Genomic DNA, 6,409 nt, shown 5'->3' on the forward strand with positions numbered 1-6,409 from the left:
CAAACAGCAGACCTGGCCTTCCTTACAACTTCCATCTAGTTGTTGCACTGAACAAAAATAAACAAATGGAAAGCTTGACAGATGAATAAGACTTTTCTCATGATTTTAAAAAAGGAAAATGCAACAGGAAAGCAAATATCACCACGCAAGTTCTTCCGAAGAAACTGGCTTTGGTATGTAGGCTGGAGCAAAGACTCCAAAGCCTCCCCTCGATCTCCCATCAGAATCCTCCACTTTTGCTGTATTTCCTAATTTTGTAGACTCTTTTGCTGAGCTCTTTATCAAAACAGTGTGCAATAAAAAAGCCTCCACCGTTCTACTAACTTGCAATTTTCTCCCTCCTCCTGGACAGAGGCCACTAGGAAGGGAAAGCCTCAAAAAAAAAAAAAAAAAGAGGAGTGAAAGCGAAGAGACAATAGACAACCGTGGCTTTGACAATGCCTTCCCTCAACCCCCTTTCTGCTCCTGCTGTGACACTTGCATTCAAGAGCAAGGACGTCTGCCATCCGATGCATGGACAATGGAATGAGGAATACAAGGCAGGGGGGAAAAAAGGAAATCAGATGAATTCTGAGCTAAGATGGCAGGGTTCTCACCTTTTCCATTTTGGGGAATTTTTTTGTTTTTTGGGTTTTTTTTTCTTTTTTTTTTTTTGCCAAAAATAAAAAGTCTGGATGGAGTCTTCCCGCAGAGAAGAAATAAAAAGCGTGTTTGAATTGTTGGATGGTTCTGAAGGCTTCTGAATTTGCAAACGAATTTTAGAACTATTTGCAGAGGTCTACTTGCTGTCAGCCATCTCTCTCTCTCTCTCTTCTGTTTTATGTCCTGCTATCTCCATTATGCCTCTGTTACTATGAAGACTTTCTGCCTGTGTAAGTAAGTGAGAGTGTGCATTCCTTAATGTTTGAATCAAGACACACGTCTGCATGCATTTCTAATCTAAGAAGCCTATAGCAGTTACTACAACTATCAATTAGTCAGCAATAGCTGAGAACTTCAACGCCTCTGAAGGAACAAAGGTGGAAAGACAGGCAGATACTCCAGCATCTGGATCATGCAACTTGCTGGCTACAAATAATGGCACCTTCTCTGGCTTTTATCTGTGTTTAGTCCTCAAATCTATGTAACGTTATGGGTTATTAATGTATCCAGCCACATAATTAGGTATGGAGCTTCTAAGACATATATGTTTCTTTGGCATTATTGGGAATAAAATGCATTAAGCTGAACTAAAAGGAAGTGCCTGCTGACAAAAAAGAGTTTATCGTATATGTGATCTACGTTCCATTTTAATCAACTCCCACTAGAACTGAAATTAACTACACGGTAGAGTTCTTTGTTCATTTCAGTGGTTTTTCTGAAAGAAGCTAAGAAAATAGTGATTAAAAAAGGAAGCTAAATATTTAGCTGTAGAAAAGCATATAAGAAGATTAATTTTCCTCCATAAATGAAATCATTTTGGTTTAAACTCAAGCCTGGATTTTGGTTAATGTTGAGTGGGTTTGTGTGGGGGGGCTGTGTGTGTTTAGTTGCAAGTGTTGTGAGCACCGTCTTACACTGCATATGTCTGTGTTAACTTGTATTGAATATATTCCGGGCTAACCACCTGAAACAAAATAAAGACTTCTTTTATCTCATTTTACAGAAACCTCAAAAAAATCGACCCTTCTGAAAACCAATGCTCTGCCTTTCAGTTTTCAAGGACATTAAAATATTGCTAACTTGAATACACAAGAAGAAAGAGGGTGGTATAAGTAACAGCTGATCTCACTCCCTTTTAAATATAAATCATTTCAAATGGAATGATGTCCTTTGCATCTGATGTTATCTGTGATTTTGTCCCTCTTTTCTGGTGCATGAAAAGCAATGCTTCTTTCCTCCGCACTTTTTGTTAGAATTGAAATAATTTCCAAGCGAGATATGGAAAATATCATGAAGGTTAACATTTGTCTCTAACTCCATAAACACAACAGAAAGTCTCACCTGAGCACAGGTATTCACAGCCAAGCCGTAGCAGAAGCTGCAAAGCAATATCCCCTCATTTCCCTCTGCTACTCATTCCTTTTCTTGGGACTATCACCCCAAAGAGCAAAATTTTTTTCTTCCTAAAGAAAATAGCTCAGACAATCATTTTACCCCTGTTAACTTGTGAGGTAACCACAGAAGCTGAGAAATTTGGGACTAACATTCAAAGAGAAAACCCAAACAATAGAGCAGAAAAACTGAGTTGCAGGAACCGGGAATGAGAGTCTAGCAAGCTTTTATAATGAGGAGAGGTGTTAGAAATCAGGATAAAGCAAGTCCTTATCAAGATAAAGCAGGGGTAGACAGGGGGGCACAGGAACCCCCATCAAACCCTGTCACTTAAGAAAGAGAAAATTCTAACAAGGTTGAGGAAGAGAAAGGAAATGGTGCTAAATAGCTGGCGAGGTGACCCACCGTCCTGTTTGCTCCTTGGCTCTTGCCGAGGGGAATAACAGCCACAGCAGTGACAACGGAGTTCTAATGTGTCAGGTGCAACCTCTGCCCCGTGCTCTCTACCTCCCAAAAACGAAAGAAAATCATGCCTCAGATAGAACACAACAGGAACGAGCAGGCGCCATCGTCAAGTCCCGGACCCCATCAGCACCGGCTGGTCTATGAAAGCCTTGTATCAAGGGTCCCATTCAAAGGCAACGAAGAACCAGAGACAATGGCAAATCAAAAACTGGCAGGGTTTCTGGAATAATTTAATTCCTCACTCCAGAATTTAGATGGGTATAGCAAGAAACACAGGCGAGAGCTCCTTCACACCAAGACGCGAGCATATGCCTGACTCTCTGTGGATGTATTTTTAGACATAATATCATGGGGAAGGCAGCCTGTGCACTCATCAACAGCATTTGCTTCCTAACGTGGGTGCAGCCTCTTTTTCACTCTGAGAGTAGCTGATGAGCAGAGGAAGCAATCCACATTTCTCACCAAGCCAAAGGTCAGGAAGGAGGACCCCAAACCACAATCCATTGTCTCTGTGCTCAGAAAGCATTAAATACATTTTCAAGATGTGTTCCAGTATGAGGTCATGCCGCGTGGCAATTTGCTCACTTCCTATTTTTCCACAAATGACCTATTCTATCATCCAAAAGCATAACCAGAAAAAGAAATCACACCTTGACAAAGACAATTCAAACACTGTAGACGAAGGATAAAAATATTTGACAGGACATCTATTATTAATAACATGTACTAAACTTTTGAACATGTCTGTTAAAAGCAAGAGACGGATAATGATTTATGTCAGATTTAAATGTGCTTTAAAATTGGATATTCCTCGCATTCACTTCAAGCTTCAAACATTTAAAATAATAAACACACAAAAAAATAGCTCAGCTCTTTAAAATGTGATCAACTAGAAAGGAACAATTCAGCCTTTGCAAACAAGTTAACCATAATCTGATATATTCTTATCTGATCTGGGGAATTTCCCCTTCATGTGGAGGATTAAAAAATTTTTAAAGACTCCTTTAAATTTTTCATATTAAAGTAGTAATCAAATATGTATGTGGACTTATCTACACACAGACAAAATTCTCAGGTTAATTTAAACTTATGAGAGAAATCCAAGGACTAGTAGGTCAAACCATCAGAAAAGAAAAATAACCATAAAAACAATCTTTAACCACACACCAATTTCCAGTTTCATGCACTTCTGGAATAGAAATGGACTGAATGGAAATGAATGAAATTAATTTTTCACAACCACTATATTGCAAAACACAATCACTTAAAATGAAGAACAAACAGCCCACCTTCCATATTTTTGAGTCAGAATTTGTTTGTGTCAGAATTACGTTTTTTAAAAATATCGTATGTAAGTAATCTGTAAAAGAGAGTTACAGGATGGATTATTTCTAACTCTACAAATAAGCATTCTGAGTTTTGATTTTCCTTTAACAATTGAAACAGTTTACAATTTCACATTGTAAATCTCACTAGGACTGAATAATGCTCTCACATGGATTGACAAAGAAAGAATAATTCATGTCAGACCAAAAGGCTTCTTTCAGTCAGTTTCATGCAGCTTTCTTCCAACCGATCTGGGCCAAAACAAATGTAGAATCTTGAGCTGAACTATCCATCACATTTTCCTAGTCTTTCAATTAATGACACTGCAATCAGATCGATAGAATGTAATAAGAAAAGAGCTTTGCATTTCTATACCTATTAATTCGCTGAGTAACTCCAGCAGTAAAACGTGACCTGAAAGGAAAAACACTCAAGGAAAATGAATTCTCTTAGCATATTGAGCAATGACTCCCTGACCCAAAAATGAACACTAGAGTTTCTATCTTCCAACCAGGGTTATTAAGATCTAAAGATCAGATTGCCTTGTCAAGAGTGAGCTTATTCTTTTTTCACAAGATTCTCTGCAGTACACTCACACCACAAGAGGTCTAGTCAAATTGGCCATTTTTTAGAATTTTGGAACAAACATCTTTGAAGTGCAGGTTAGAGTATCTGAAAGGAAAGGCATTGTTCTTCACTTCCTAGGCCACCCTGAACTACCACATTTCTGATCTTGGTTTTCTGTGATGTTCTGCACCAAGGAATTGGGTTTAGAAAGGGTGAAGCAGGGAAAGAATCGTGGGAATGCTAATTGAGCTCAGCCCCATTCCAAATTATTGCATTGGTTTGAGTCTATGCAAACAGTGACAGACATAACAATGCAATACGATGTCTGGATACTCCATATTTATCACCAGAGACAGAGAACCAGAAACACACAGGATGAGCTTTCCGTGGGAAGGATGAGGCAAAGAAAGGCTGGCCTGAGATGTCCTCTATTATCATGTGTGTGTCTAGATTTTAATGTCACTGGAGGTTCATAAACAGTAACTTCAGTCATAAAAAGTAGACTCTTTCTACTAAATTAGGGTTATAAGGTAGTTCAATCAACCACTAGTGTAGCAGAAAGAACATAGGTTTTGTTGCCAGACAAACCAGAGTTTGAATTTCAATTCTATCATATACTAGTTAGCACCTCTGAACCTCACATTTTTATTAGCAAAATAGAAGTATTATTGCTTACTTGAAGGGCTACTATGAGGGTTGAGTGAGATAACATATGTAAACTATGTGGCGCATAATAGCTAACCCTTTCCCCTCACAATCCTTGTGTTTCCAAATATAAACTAGCAGTAAAAATACAATCTTGGCTGAGCACAGAGGCTCAGGCCTGTAATTCCAGCAATTTGAGAGACCCAGGAGGGTGAATCGCCTGAACCCAGGAGTTCAGTACCAGCCTAGGCCACACAGTGAGACTCTGCCTCTACAAAAAATTTTTTTTAAGTTAGCCAGGTATGGTGGATGTGCCTGTCGTTCTAGCTACTTGGGAGGCCAAGGTGGGAAGATAGCTTGAGCCCAGGGAGGTCGAGGCTGCAGTGAGCTATGATCACACCACTGCACTCCAGCCTGGGAAACAGAGTAAGATCCTGTCTCAAAAAAAAAAAAAAAAAAAAAAGGAAAAAATGCAATCTTATTGTACAGATTAAATGAAATAGTGTATATAGAACTCTCAATAAACTGTTCACCAATGCACAACTGAAGGTGTTATTATTGTTGACAAAAATAACAATAAAGCCTTAAAAATTGAACACATTATTTCATGTAAGACATAAAGAAATAGTACGGTCTGAGACCTCCCTTTTTTGCAATTATGTATTTAAATCCAAGGGGAAATATTGCTGCTGGAAGAGCTGTATCAAGTGAATTGGCCACCAGCAACCAGTCTTTCAGTGCACGCCAATCTTAGTTGTCAATGGTAGCACCATCTTTTGAAGGTTAAAAAAAAAAAAGTACTTAAAATTCCAAGATGAAACTACAAGAAGAAATCTAGCAGTGAGTTGGCGGAAACACCTTTGATGAGAAGTAAGAATAGCACAGCTAAGTGTTCCCTGTGTTTGCAATAAAAGAGGAAAAGATCTGATTATTCATTTAATAAGTTTTTATCTATCAGTAGAATATTCATAAAACAGTATAGGTGGCAGCTGTAGGGAAGATAAATTGCCCTCAAAGAGCTTCAAGTCTAAAGAAAAAATATTTATGTCATAAAATGAAAATGATTACAAAACCTGAAGTGAGAAAAATACTACTAGTCTTGGAATAAAGTTTGGCAGTAATTGATGTTTGACATCTGCAGTATCAGAAGTATTTTAAAAGGACCTCTTTTATTACTTTGTCATGACAATCATTAACTAATGAAATCAGACAATAGATGAGAGAGCTTAAAATAATTGCTGCAAAATATCAAGCTTTATTAAGACATCAAGTTCATTACCTATGCATGGTCTGGATAGAAAATATTGGAAAGCTTGTAGAAACTAAAAAAACAATTCAATAGGTATAATTAACTGAAGAAGATATCTGCTGC

Source organism: Gorilla gorilla, chromosome 9, assembly GCF_029281585.2.
Source record: "Gorilla gorilla gorilla isolate KB3781 chromosome 9, NHGRI_mGorGor1-v2.1_pri, whole genome shotgun sequence".
NCBI lineage: Eukaryota > Metazoa > Chordata > Mammalia > Primates > Hominidae > Gorilla > Gorilla gorilla.